This window comes from Mustela nigripes, chromosome 2 (assembly GCF_022355385.1).
Source record: "Mustela nigripes isolate SB6536 chromosome 2, MUSNIG.SB6536, whole genome shotgun sequence".
Classification (NCBI taxonomy): Eukaryota; Metazoa; Chordata; class Mammalia; order Carnivora; family Mustelidae; genus Mustela; species Mustela nigripes.
This window is the reverse complement of record NC_081558.1, coordinates 88,640,857-88,654,917: the sequence shown is the minus strand read 5'-3', so window position 1 is coordinate 88,654,917 and position 14,061 is coordinate 88,640,857. Positions and strand designations below refer to the sequence as shown.

General features: G+C 39.9%; 1 protein-coding gene across 1 annotated transcript in view; it reads left to right on the top strand.

Moving 5' to 3' along the window:
- Window positions 1-14,061, top strand: part of CPNE4 (copine 4) — a 453,626-nt gene that overhangs the window by 374,630 nt on the left and 64,935 nt on the right. The window lies entirely within an intron of this gene.

Below are 14,061 nucleotides of genomic sequence, written 5' to 3'. Positions count from 1 at the left end.
TTGCATTATATATTAAGTTTTTCTACAGTTTTAGAATGGTACAAATCTAAAACAGTAGCTCCATTTGCTAGGTTTATTATTGTTCTGAATATTTTCCCCATATTAAATTGTTATATTCCAAACTCTCAGTTAAAGCCAAAGTCCTCAGAGAGACATGTCAAAGGATGGAGATGGTTGGAAATCTAGACAGGTGGAAATTCACTCTTTAAAACCTTTTATTCTAGAATCTCCCACTCATACTATATTCTTTGGGGACTCAGGAAAATGATTATATATTATCCTAATGATTGCATAGTAACTTTATAAAAACAAATTTAATTTCAAAAGATCAAAGGTAACCAAATTGTGGGAAAAAAGCTATCTGAAAACATGCCATTCTGCATTCAATTCTAATTTCTGTAGAACTAGGGGTCGTAGAAGTTCATCCAAGTAATGAGATTTTGTGCTAATTGCTCAGTTAGTCACACACAGTGAGCTCTTGGTCCAAGTGGCTCCTGATTGCTCTGAATGTTCAGAAAGCCAAAGCGGAATTCTCCATGATATAGAACTTCTAGATGTCCTGACTCAGTCCCAAGTGATTCTCAGGCAACTCAATTCTCACATCTGCCAAGTCCTCAAAGAGGGGTTTAATTTGTTACCCTACCTCTGTATCTCCTGGATTTCAGTGAGTCTAAGAAGTGCATTTTGCTTAATTCTAATGTCTCAGAGATCAGGTCACATATCATACAGTCAGTGGCATGTTGCTATAGCTATTGGTCAGTGCTACCTAAAAGAATACTTTATTTCATCTTTCCCTGATGCCGGCCGATGTTGAGCATTTTTTCCTGTGCCTCTTGGCCACTGAATGTCTTCTTTGGAGAAATGTCTGATCATGTCTTCTGCCCATTTCTTTTTTTTTTTTTTTTAAGATTTTATATATTTGTCAGAGAGAGAGAGAGAGAGTGAGCACAGGCAGACAGAATGGCAGGCTAGAGGCAGAGGGAGAAGCAGGCTTCCTGCCGAGCAAGGAGCCCGATGTGGGACTCCATCCCAGGACGCCAGGATCATGACCTGAGCCGAAAGCTGCTGCTTAACCAACTGAGCCACCCAGGCGTCCCTCTTCTGCCCATTTCTTGATTGGATTATTTGTGAGTTTGGTAAGTTCTTATAGATTTTTGGATACTAGCCCTTTACCTAATAAGACATTTGCAAATATCTCCTCCCATTCAGGAGGTTGCCTTTTAGTTTTGTTGACTGTTTCTTTTGCTGTGCAAAACCTTTTTACCTTGATGGAGTCCCAGTAGTTCATTTTTGCTTTTGTTTCCCTTCCCTTTGGAGACATGTCTAGTAAGAAGTTGCTTGTGGCCAAGGTCACAGAGGTTGATTCCTGTGTTCTCCTCTAGGATTTTGATGAATTCCTATCTCACATTTAAGTCTTTCATCCATTCTGAGCTTATTTTTTTGTATGGTATAAGACAGTGGTCCAGTTTGGAACAGCTAAAATTAACAACTCAGGAAACAACAGATGTTGGTAAGGATGCAGAGAAAGGGGAACCCTCTTATACTGTTGGTGGAAATGCAAACTGGTGCAGCCAGTCTGGAAAACAGTTTGGAGGTTCCTCAAAAAGTTAAAAATAGGGGTGTCTGGGTGGCTCAGTTAGTTAAGCATCTGCCTTTGGCTCAGGGTCCTGAGATCAAGCCCCACATTGGGCTCCCTGCTCAGCAGGAAGCCAAATTCTCCCTCCATCCCTCCCCCAGCTCATGCTCTCTCTCTCTCTCACAAATAAATAAATAATTTTTTTTAAAAAGTTAAAAATAAAGCTACCCTATGACCCAGCAATTGCATTACTAAGTATTTATCCTAATGATACAAAATAGTGATTCAAAGGGGCACATGCACCCCAATGTTTATAGCAGCAATGTCCAATGTCTTATATAGTCAAAATATCAGAGCCCAGATGTCCATCAACAGATGAATGGATAAAGATGTGTTATGTATATACAACAGAATATTACACAGCCATCAAAAAAATGAAATCTTACCATTTGCAACAGTGTGGATGGAACTAGAGGATATTTGTTAAGTGAAATAAGTTAGAGAAAGATAAATACCCTATGGTTTCACTCATATGTAGAATTTAAGAAACAAAATAGATGAACATAGGAGAAGGGAAGGAAAAATAAAATAAGAGGAAAACAGAGAGGGAGACAAACCATAGAAGACTCTTAACTATAGAAAACAAACTGAAGATTGCTGGAGGGGAGATGGGTGGGGAGAAGAGGTAGCTGGGTGATGGGCATTAAGGAGAACACTTGTAATGTGCACTGGGAGTTGTATGCAGCTGACGAATCACTAAGTGCTACCTCTGAAACTAATAATAGAGTATATGTTAATTAAATGGAATTAAAGTTTAAAAAAAATCTTTAGACGAATACTTTATGATGATGGAAATGTTCTGTATCTGTTCTGCCCAATACAGGCATGGTCCAGCCACATGGCTCTTGTGCACTTGAAATGTGGCTGGTACAACCAAATAAGTGAACTTCTTTTTATTTAATTTTCATGGTTCTAAATTTACATAGCCATATGTGGCTAGTGCTACCACATTGGACAACACAGGCACAAGTTGAATTCTTCCAGAAAGGATTTATGTTTGTTTTTTCCACTCACCTGAAGAACAACCAACTTGAGACTCCCTTAAATTGAATTATTTGCTTAAGGCTTTTTTGGATGTTCTGGTAGTATGATTTCAGACTATAGACCAGAGTGAATACCAACTTTGGCTCAGTTTCTCAGAAGAGGTTTTCCTTTCAACCAGTGGCAAGACTGAGATATGTGAGTGTTACTTCTGTCCATTTCTGCATGATGGGTTTTTTTTTTCCCCCATTTGCTCTTACCCTCAAGGGTAACCCTAGAGAGTCCCAGCACTATACAGAGGTCTCCTATTAAACTCTTCATCTTGAATTTTTTTTATTTTCATATAAAAACCTAAAATAATTATGCTTCCTTCAATCAGTAATAACTTAGAACCAATAAAATATGGTGATGTAATTTCTGATGGGTAGGAGAAGTTTAATAAATGTTTAAAGAGAGAGAAGGGAGGGAAAGCCAAATAGGGCCATACAGTTTGAGTGTTTTTTAAAATAATGGTCCTATGACCTCTTAGATGTTTCAAGGAGGTGGTGGTTAAATACATGCAACTTTTGTTTGAATGGAAGAAGAGAGGAATTGAAGAGGAAATATACATATGAGACCCTGGTAGGGTACAGGGAGAAAGAAATTAGTGTATTGGTCAGAGTCCTGGCAGAAAAGAGGTGGCAAGCCATAGAGGAATGGAATGGCATCTCCTTTGGTCTGGCTTGTTGAACTGGGCTAGATCCCTGTTGCATAGGTGAGATGAGAAGCTGAAGACACTGTTCCATGAACATCTTTATGAGCTTCTGCGTGCAAGTGCAGCTTTGAGGTTCAGGTAACAATGCAGGACATGAGCAGAAAATTCTTCTCTTTACTTCTTCAAAACTTATTCCTGCTCTGGACCCTGTATCTTGTGGCTTTGAGAACTTTGAAGGCCACTTTCCTCAGTGCAGCTGTCATTCTGAACACCAATGACAGCTCCAGTCATGAGCATAAGAAGGGGCTAAGAAGAGTGACTGTGCCCCCATGGTGATGAAACTGGAAAGGCTGGTTTCTGAGTACAATCAGAGACTCTCTAAGATACTTGGGTTATAAAGGTGATCTTTATCAGGATCACCTCTGGAAATCCGCAAATGACCAATCATTTCTGCTTGAATTCGTGGAGTTCAGCTCTAGCAACATTTTAGTAATAGTATTTGTGGGACATAACTTCAGTTGAAGAGTAAGAACTGTAGGGGCGCCTGGGTGGCTCAGAGGGTTAAGCCTCTGCCTTCGGCTCAGGTCATGATCCCAGGGTCCTGGGATCGAGTCCCGCATCGGGCTCTCTGCTCAGCAGCGAGCCTGCTTCCTCCTCTCTCTCTCTGCCTGCCTCTCTGCGTGCTTGTGATCTCTGTCTGTCAAATAAATAAATAAAATCTTTAAAAAAAAAAAAGAGTAAGAACTGTAAGAACTGGGATATTCAGATCATCGTGGGGTGGGGCAGAAATGAAGAAATTGAGTTAGGTCTTCCCAAAACTGAAACTTAAATTACAGAGAAAAATAACGATAAATATCCCATTTCATCTTATCCATACAGATTTTATCCAGAAGATATAAATAAAAGCTGTTAATTTCTGGAAAGCCATAAATCTATTGGACCCAAGATGTAAAGCTGGGATTGTGCATAGTCCATTTTTGGCCTCTGGATTATTGGACAACAAAAATGAGAGGGGTATTTGGCATTGTAAACAGAGTACCCTGGCTTTGGGTGAGAAACCTTGGGTTTCAGTCAGTTCTGGCAAGGATTCACCACCTTGGTGAATTCACTTCACCTGTCAACCAGTGTCCTTGCCTGAAAATAGGATATGAGATACTCTCTGACCTCAAAGAGTTTTTATGTTATCAAGTGGGAGAATAGGAACCCAGTAAAGTGTTACAGGACTGTAGGGGGATGAATATTCTTTAAATAGGGCCAATCTAAGGCAAGACATTATCCCATTGAAAAAAGAAGAAAGCACAAATGATGTCCAGCTTCTAAAAATTACCCCAAATTAAGAGCTCTACATGCCAGTCTATATCTTTCAACTTAATTGAATCTACTTGGATTTTGTGTTGAACTGAAAATAGAGTAAGCTCTGTCGGTGATAAAGGAGAATGGAAAGAATATGTAAAGTTAATAGGCTTTCTAAAAAATATACCCATTTGTTATTCTAGTTTTGTCTCCTTACTCTACTATTACACTTAAACTGAGGAAGAGACAAGAAGTTCTAGAGGAAGGGAGACCTTTTATTTTCCTATGCAAGAGCAAAATACTTCTCTCCAAGGTGTGACCTTGGAAATGTCTAGGGGCAGCAACAATTCCCAGAAATTTGGGCCCAGGTCTCAGCAGCAGCTAGGATTGTATCCCATGGTTAAAATGAGAGAGCTATCTTCAAAGTCAGATGTAACAATGGGACATGGTCATGGGGCAGAGAGTCTCTGAAAACTTGATAAACCAGATGGAAAGTAATGGCCAGAAAGATGTCTCAAGAAAAAATGAGAAATTCCAGATGGATCATGATGACACAAAAGACAACAAACTGACATGAAAAATTCAGAAAGACACAGAATAGAGCAAAGGCAGACACCCCAAATTAGGGAGGATGGTGAGAAAGGGGCAGTCCTGCCAGAACTAAAGGGCAAGACAAGGTGGTGAACAAATGTTATGACAAATAGAAAGAAAAGGAGCTATACCCTCTTTGTCTTTTATCCACAAAACCGAGGGCACTGTCTAATACCTAGTAGATGTTGAATGAATTAACTGTTGAATGAATGTGAAAGCCCGTTAGACAGATTTAGGATACTAGAAACTGGACTTTCTAATTCAACCAACTGATAGCCTAAACTAGCACTTCTCAAGCTTTAATATGCACATAAATCACCAGAGGATCTTTCTTAAACATAGATTTTGGTTCAGTAGGTGTTGGGTGGGGGCTGAGGGTTTGCATTTCTAACACACTAGTGATCACAATGCTGTCGATCCATAGATACACTGATTCACACCACAATTTGAGTAACAAGGGCCCAGACTCAGCAGCTTGTAACAGCTTTCGATTAAGGCAGAAATCAATTCCAAGAGGGAGGACTGCAAGAAGAAATAAGGAACACATCTTTTAGGAGTAAGGAGGTGAAGTTTGGGCAAGAATGCCAGTTCTTGAGAGGAGTGATTTAGGCAACTTTCCTAGGACAGAAGCTGCTGATAGTCCCATGGCCAGCAGGAGGAATTGTACATGCAGATTAGGTGATGATAGTAATTTGGCAGTTTGTAAAATGGTTTTCCATAAGAGCCGTTGTAACTTTTAATAACCTGAATAAAAATCATTACCCAATAATGGACTTTATTTCAGCACACTCCATCTGTCTTGATGCATAAAAATAAAAGTTCAAGGTTTTTTTTTTTTTTTTTTTTTTTTTAGTTTGACTATATTACTACAGTAGAGTTTAGTGATACAGAAAGCTGAATAAAAATAGAGTTGATGATGTGGCAAAAATATAGAAATGGGAACTCCGTAGACAGAATTATCATATTAACTCCCTAGTCTCCATTAACTACTCAGCCCTTCCTCTATCCTTATACCTATTATCTTCTATATAGTATGTGGTCTGGGCTTAAAGCATACTTGTGGATTTGAGCATACTTTCGTCTCCTCTAGGTGTCCCTAGGTGTAGCCACCAAGTAACAGGCCAAGATAGTGATGCAGAATCAACCCCAACTTGAGTGTGGGGAGATTATGTTGGAGGACCATCACCAGCGCTGTCAGCACCATGGACAGCGGCAACCCTGTGGAGGCGTACTGACTTCACTGTGTGACACCCAGACAGATAATCTCCACCTCACCATTGTGCACAAGATAGTCATTTCTCACCTGCCCTATCAAGTGCCCACTTTTCCTGCTAATTGTGCCCCCTTTCCTTATGTTATAGAACTGTTTCCTAATGTGTGTGTACAGGACACCACATTCCTTTTCCCATAGGCAGGTGCTGCCATATATATTCCTGGAATTTGGCACCTGTATATCAAACAAGTTATTGAAGATGCATCAAGATGCATATTCAAGAATCATCTCTCATATCATGTCTGAAGGAGTAGGAGGTGGCCTTCAAGTCTTTTAAATGAGGCATGCTTTAGGACAAGAATTGATGTGAACTTATGGCCATGGGTGGTGATCAGCTACTCTAATTTATTGACAAGCTGAGCAAAATCAAGCTGCCACTCTTCCTTATTATAGTATAGCAAGTCAAACTCCCTTCATAGGAGCAGATCAACTGCAATCCCTGAGACCAAACTTGGGAGTAAGAAAGTGAAATTACAAGAGGTTCCTGACAGGGGTGAAACCAGATAGTAGACAGCAACCAGATCTAGGGCTGATGCCTACAAATAAGAAACTTTCTCTGAGGTACAAAAAGTCATAATGCATGGGGCTTGGCTTAGGAAGCCAGTTGATTATCTCTGGGGAAAGAACACATTGAAATATGACACCCAGACACATGTCATTTAATGGCCAAATTTCTAGCAAACATTATCCTAGTTTCCTCAGAATGAGATTTATAGACTACAAGGGTCAATGGGGAAGATTCTCTGAAGCTGGCCATGAGAGCTGCAGTTTCTATAGGATAATGGCCAACAGGACACCTGAGGTGATAACACCAGAGGTGAGAGCAGATGCCCCTAGCAAAGGCATTGAGATGGAGCACTGTCACTGGCAATTACAAGGATCTCATAGTCATAGGAGGGATATATAAGCAGAGCTGCATTCCTTCTGGAGGTCTGAGGGGGAGAATCAATTTCCTTGCCTTTTCCAGCTTCTAGAGGCTGCCTGCATTCCTTAACTTATGACCGCTTTCTATCACTCTGACCTCTGCCTCTCTCATCATATCTCCTTCTTTGACATCTGCCTCCCTCTTATAAAGACCTTTGTGATTACATCAGCTCCACCTGATAATCCAGGTTAATCTTCCTATCTCAAGATCTAACCATATCTGCAAAGTCCTTATTGCCATGTAAAGTAACATACTCACAGGTTATAGGAATTAGGATGTGGACATCTTTGAAGAAGATTGTTCTGCCTACCATAGGTACCATAGGTAGTATCTTTAGTGAAGGCCAAAAAAAAAAAATAGCATTTATGTGGCCTAGAAGTGGCAGGCAACTCTGGACACAAGTGGCTCAGGAGAAAAATTACCCACTGTGCTTAAAAAAAAAAGAAAGAAAGAAAGAAAAAAGATTTACAGTAGCACAATGTTGTCAACTTAAAACCTTTACACACTTCCTTACTAACATAATTTCTTGCTCCAAGAAACTCTTTAAATCATTTCATTGCAATATAGCATCATCATTATTTTTTAAATCAACCAATTACTGTAATTTTTGTGTTCTGAAAACAGGGACACGATAGATAGTTGGCTGCTCTCCCAGAAAGCCTTTTATATTCCTTTTCACCTATGAGTTTTATGAAATCATCTCCAACACATTATGCAGCCAGAGCAGTGCACCTGCATGCTGCTATGCTCTGGCCAGAGCTCACACTGGAGCTCTGGCTGGATCTCTCCTTGGATGCTCACACCCAAGGGAACATAGTAGGATGGCCATTTGCTGCTTTTGCCCTACTTGGAGGAGGATTTCACTGTGAGGCTGAAGTTTACAACCCACAGAACGTTGGACATTCTTCTGGGATTGAAGACTTTGCTTTCCTGTAATCAGTCAAGTCCTGTAAATACTACCTCCTTAATCTTTCTCCACTTGCCCTTTCCCCTTCAACCTCATGCCACTTGTCAAGGCAACACAATACACTGCAGAGATTCCCCTGAAATGATCTGATCCTAACAACCACCTAAGATGCATATTAAACATGCAGATTCCCTGGCACCTCACTTGGAAATTCTTATTTGAAGCCTTGGCAGAGGCCTTGGAATCTACGTGTATAACAAACACCCCCTCCCCGCCCCCCGGTACCACCATGATGTTATTTTTATTCTCAGACAAGGATGGGCAAGACTGACATGATGAAATGATGAAACAAGCTGGGCTTGGAAATCAAGCACACCTTTGTTTGAATATTTTTTCAAGCTGGTGAACTTGTGCAAGATACTTAGCTTCTCTGAACCTGTGCAATGAAGAGTGCATAGGTTGTTTGGAGAATTGAATAGGATTTTGTGTGCATTTCACTGTATACAGAGCCCCAGGGTTCAATAATTGTGAATTATCCTATTTCTTTGAATTTCATGCCTCTCCCTTCAGTACCTGCTGTGTTTTGGTTTTCACAGCTGGGGGATATTGACTAACTCTGCAAATGTCATAGAATGACAACCAACAACACTTGGTTAATCTCTCTACCAGGACCTCCCCTCCCCTGCCCACCCAGTCATTAACTTCATCATTTAATTAAATGGGTTTTCAGAGCTCTCCCTGCCATAGGGCTTCCTTCATTTATGAGGAAAATGTCCACAAAGGTTCCACTTTCTTTACCCAGCTGCACAAAGATTGTTAATCTTTCTCACAGCTGTGTCAACCATAGTCGTAGGAAGTGCCTCCAAGAAAAGCTTGACTTTTATTCTACAAGAAAAAGAAGCATGACAAATTTCCTTCCCAGCAGGCTAAGGTTATGAGTGGACCCTAGTCAATGGTCCCTGCTGGCCAGAGTTTTGTCACCACTTACAAGGAAAGACTAGTCTTATAGACGTCGTAGGCAGAAATCAATGGCTCCATAAAATGTTCAGTGGATTTCCCTTGTCAATCTTTCTTATGTTATAAAAATGAATATGCCTTTCTTTCCTTTTCTTTCCTTCTTTCTCTCCTCATTCCTCCATTTCTTTCTTCCTCCCATCCTTCCTTCCTTCCAAAATGCCTTCTCTAACTCCTCATTCTGACTTAGAACCTTCTCTGTTTCCACAGCATTCTGTCCTCATCTTTATCATAGCAAGTGCTCAATTCTGTCATAACTGTTGGTGCGTTTGCCTGTCTTTCCTCTTTACCGCTCTTCTGCCTAACACCTCAACTCCCTACACACACTAAATTATAAGCCTCTGGGAAAACAGGTACCATGCCTTTTTATCTTTGTATCTTTAATCTTTAACAGAGTGTCTGATACATAGTAGTTGCCCAGGAAATAGTGAATGAGTGAATGAATGAATGGCTTCAGTGGTAGTAGGTTAATGTTGGTGTCTCACAGAAGCCTTTGAAGAAGATGGTCACTGTGATTAAGCAAAGGCTCAGAATGGTTTGTTAAGAATCCAATAAATTTACCACTGTTCAAAGAGATCCTGCTTACAATCCAGTAGAGATTCTGGCTTAATTTGTGGATAATTCCTGTAATTGCAAAGTGTTGCACAAAGAACCAAAGATACAACGAAGACACTGTCCAGGGAATGTGGCATTGGGATGAAGGTGAGGATTATAATAAAGACCAGCATTTCTATTTCAAATTTTAGTTTACAAGTTGTGTTGTTAAGTATATTATCTATGAAGAAGACATAGGTATTAGAAGTCAGAGGATCTGGGTTTCCAAAAAGAGGTCTAGCCTCACTGAGTTTTAGCTTCTTCATCTGTAAAATGAAAATGATACCTCTGCCCATTTCAGAGGGTTGTTGAGAGGCTCAAATGAGACTCTGTATGTGATAGCAGGGAGGCTATTATAAATAGCCCCACAAAATAAGTGATTCAATAGGTTGGTAAGATAATGTTTTACTGCCTCTGAGCTAAAAGCAAGTAGAGCAAGGCTTTAAAAGCAACACTATAGTAAGTAAATTTTGTGCCATTCATCTTCCTACAGCCTGTTTTCTTATCCTTAAAATTAGAGAGTCAGAGTGAAATGATCCCCAAATTGCCAGTGAATCTAAGATACTAAGATTTCTATGACCAACTAGAGGCAAGGCATGGTGAGTAAATTCCCATTTAATGATACCAGCACTCATCAAAACAGTGCTCTGACCCTATAAATCTACATCACAGAAGTGCAAGGTGAGTATCTGAAGCACACTGTCCTCTTACAGCTGAGCTTGTTGGCAATATGTCTGTGTCCTTATTATCTCCAGGGGACCTGGAACAATTGGCCAAAACCTTACAGAGATTGGTAGAGCTAATTATTTATAGATGTAGCTCATCAAAGGCTGTGCACCTTCCTTTGTGCTAAAGACTGATTTCCCTGACTCTCACTCTTCCTTTCTCTTTTATGTATTGTCCATTCCTTAATTCCTTGCATTTTTATGTGCCTTCAGCTCTGATTAATTCAAAGCTGTGAAGATTTTAACTTACTAATCCATCAGTTGGGAGCGATCAGGAGGGAAAGGAAAGAAAGACTATCCCAATTCTGCAAATAGGAATCCTGAGCCCAGAGATCAAAAATCGAGATTGGAGAGTAAGCATCAGCTCTGTGCCAAATCCATCACCAGAGGATTTCCATAGGCGGTTACGTGGGTTAGGCTATTTTTATTAAAAGAAATTTTGTTGACCTTTAGCTTGGGTGAGTTGTGTAAGAATTCACCTTAAAAAGGGAAGAAGAAGAAGAAGATGATGATGATGATGATGATTATGATGATGATGATTTTGCTACAGACCCAGGATTCCAGGAATAGCTGAACTGCCACTTCTCACAGAGCTTATTAGGTAGCTCAATACTCAATAAATCATTCAGAATTGAGAGCAGTACTAGTGACTGGGTCATCTGATCCATCTCCAAAGCAGTAAGGATTCACAAATATTGATTCTTATGCACTACAATTATGGCAACTCAGCTATTCTTCCTTTGCCCATCAGCTACTATTCTCAAAACCAACTCCTTCTTTCTTTTCCTCTGTCTCAAGTTCTGTCTCAAGTTCTCAGTTTGTCCCTTTGTCCATGATAAGCAAAAACTCCAAACCAGGTCATCCATAGAGACCTAACCAACCTACAGACTGGCCATCTTTAGACAAGGTGCCCACTTCAGGGGAGGATGGGCATGAGGCACCATTATGGCAAGTTATATGAAGACAAAACCTCAGAAGAGGAACATGGGAATAGATGTTCTGAAGCTATCCTGTTCAGTAAAGGGTTCAAAGTGCTGTAACAGAGGCTGAGATGCCTATATAAACCAAATTTTCTTTCCTAGAAGTAACTATGATTTATATATTTAAAAAAAATTCCAATTTAAAAAGCAAAGATTTTGAGAATTCCTTTATGTACCATTTCATTATTTTAAAATTCACTCTATACCACTCTCTTCTTTGATTAAGGATCAGTCAATTAGTGAGGTTCTTAATGTGCTAAAATACAACTTTAATTTATCAAAATTTAGTGGTCATGTAAATTCTAAGGATCACTAATTGAACAAAACGAAGCACACATGTTCAAGATTGTGTTATGTTTAACTAGAAATATTGCCATGGTGTTATTTTCTATGATTAACTGTTGCAGAGATGATTGCATTAGATTTATTCCAGGTGACCTGGGCTTTTGTGATGAGCTGGAGATCTCAACTATTTACATCTTTGTTGTAGGAAAATAATGTTCTGAGTTCTAAACATTCAACTGACAGTAGGAACTCCCAGAGTATAATCATTTCTAAATTGGAAATTAATGCAGTTTTATTCCAGAAATCTTATATCAAGCATCTTAGAAGCAGCCACTTGCAGCAAATATCTTTTTCTAAAGATATTACTTGTTTATTTGACAGAGAGAGACACAGTGAGAGAGAGAACACAAGCAGGGGCCATGGGAGGAGGAGAAGCAGGCTTCCCACAGAGCAGGGAGTCTGATGCAGGGCTGGATCCCAGGACCCTGGGATCAGGACCTGGGCTGAAAGCAGACGCTTAACAACTGAGCCACCCAGGCACGCCAGCAAATATTTTTAAAAGAGCTCTGTTTATCACAGCCATCTTATGACAGTTTTATTCTTTCCATGTCTTGGGAAGTGGTGTAAATATGAGGGAAAAGGAATTGTATATTTATCTAAGACAGTGGTTTTCAAACTATGGTCACAGAACTAGCACACTGCCATGGACAGAGAATTTGTTACAAGTACAAACCCTGAAGCCTTACCCCCAAATCCACTGAATCAGGAACTTTGCAGATGACACCCAGAAATCTGTTTTAACAAGACTTCTGGGAGCTTCTTGTGCCAACTAAAGTGCTTCTTTGAGCTTCAGAAACCCCAGGAACTCCATTTCCCATGAGAATAATGCTGTATCCCCATGACTTGGTTAGGAACAAGAGGCTATATTATATTCCTCGTTACTTCTAAGTGGGGGTTAAATCTGAGAGGAAGCCCAAAGTAAGGATGAATGCCATCAGTGGACACTGGACCTGTGTAACTATTCTCTGTTCCCTTCTGTTTCAGCAGGCTGCTGCTGCCTGCTGTTTCTAAGCTCCTTCAATTTCCTGCATGGAATTTCCTCCTACTTCCTTTCTGTCAACCCAAACTCCATATTTCCTTCCAAATTCCATATTCCCTCTTAGTTACTTTCATCAGGTATTTATCTAGCACTTAATTTTTTCCTGGAACAAGTTACAAAGGCAAATAAGACCTCATCCTTGTTCTCATGTGCCAGGAGAGCACACAACAGATCGCTCTTCTCCTTTGCTTTTACTCAGACCTTTCTTATAGTTATCAAGAAATCATCACCCAACTTCACTTTGGTTTTAGGTTACTTTCAGTGTATGTGGATCTTCCCTACTAGATGGCAAGCTCCTGGAGGGCAGTGGCCCATGTTTTAAACTCACATTGTGTACGGCATGTTTCCTGGCAGCCTACAGAGTACATGTTGGAGGCATGCTATTGGGTTGAATGAATAAGATTATGAATGAAACAATAGATATGTACAGAATGGAATCTATAATTTCATAGCAAGTTTCTATCTGTATTTTCTTCCTCTGCCCTTTGATCCATTCTTACCCACCAACCTAGGATATAAAACCAATACAATCCTAATGGCAGCTCATTTGAAAAAAAGTATGTTCATGTTTCTCTATACTGGACTGGAAAGAAATCTAAACAAGTGTTAGGCCAACTACCAGGTCAAATGCCAATCCACAGAACTCTTCATTAAGTTTAAAAATAAATCTTGAATATTGTGCCTTATTTTCCCCTTGCTTTCAGATGGGCTTTGAAAAAAAAAAAAAAAAAAAGTTGTAGAATCCTGACTCAGGGCCAGAAGGACCAATTGGATGCCATTAGTTAGTAAAATTGCAAAAGAACTTGCCAAATGAATGATTTGTACATGACCAGAGAGACACAGAGGAGAGCAGTGGTCTGTTTAGCAGTGATTATGTAGCCAAATCTTTCAATCGAACTAGATTACATGCCAAGCTGAGTTCTTTAAGAGCAGCTGTCTATTGCTTTCAAATTCTCTTTGACTCACATGTCAAAGCAATATTTAGGTCTATAAAGCACATACCTGCTTGCCAAGGTGATTGTTTGCAAATTTGAATAACAATATATTAGTAGGTCCATGTTTGC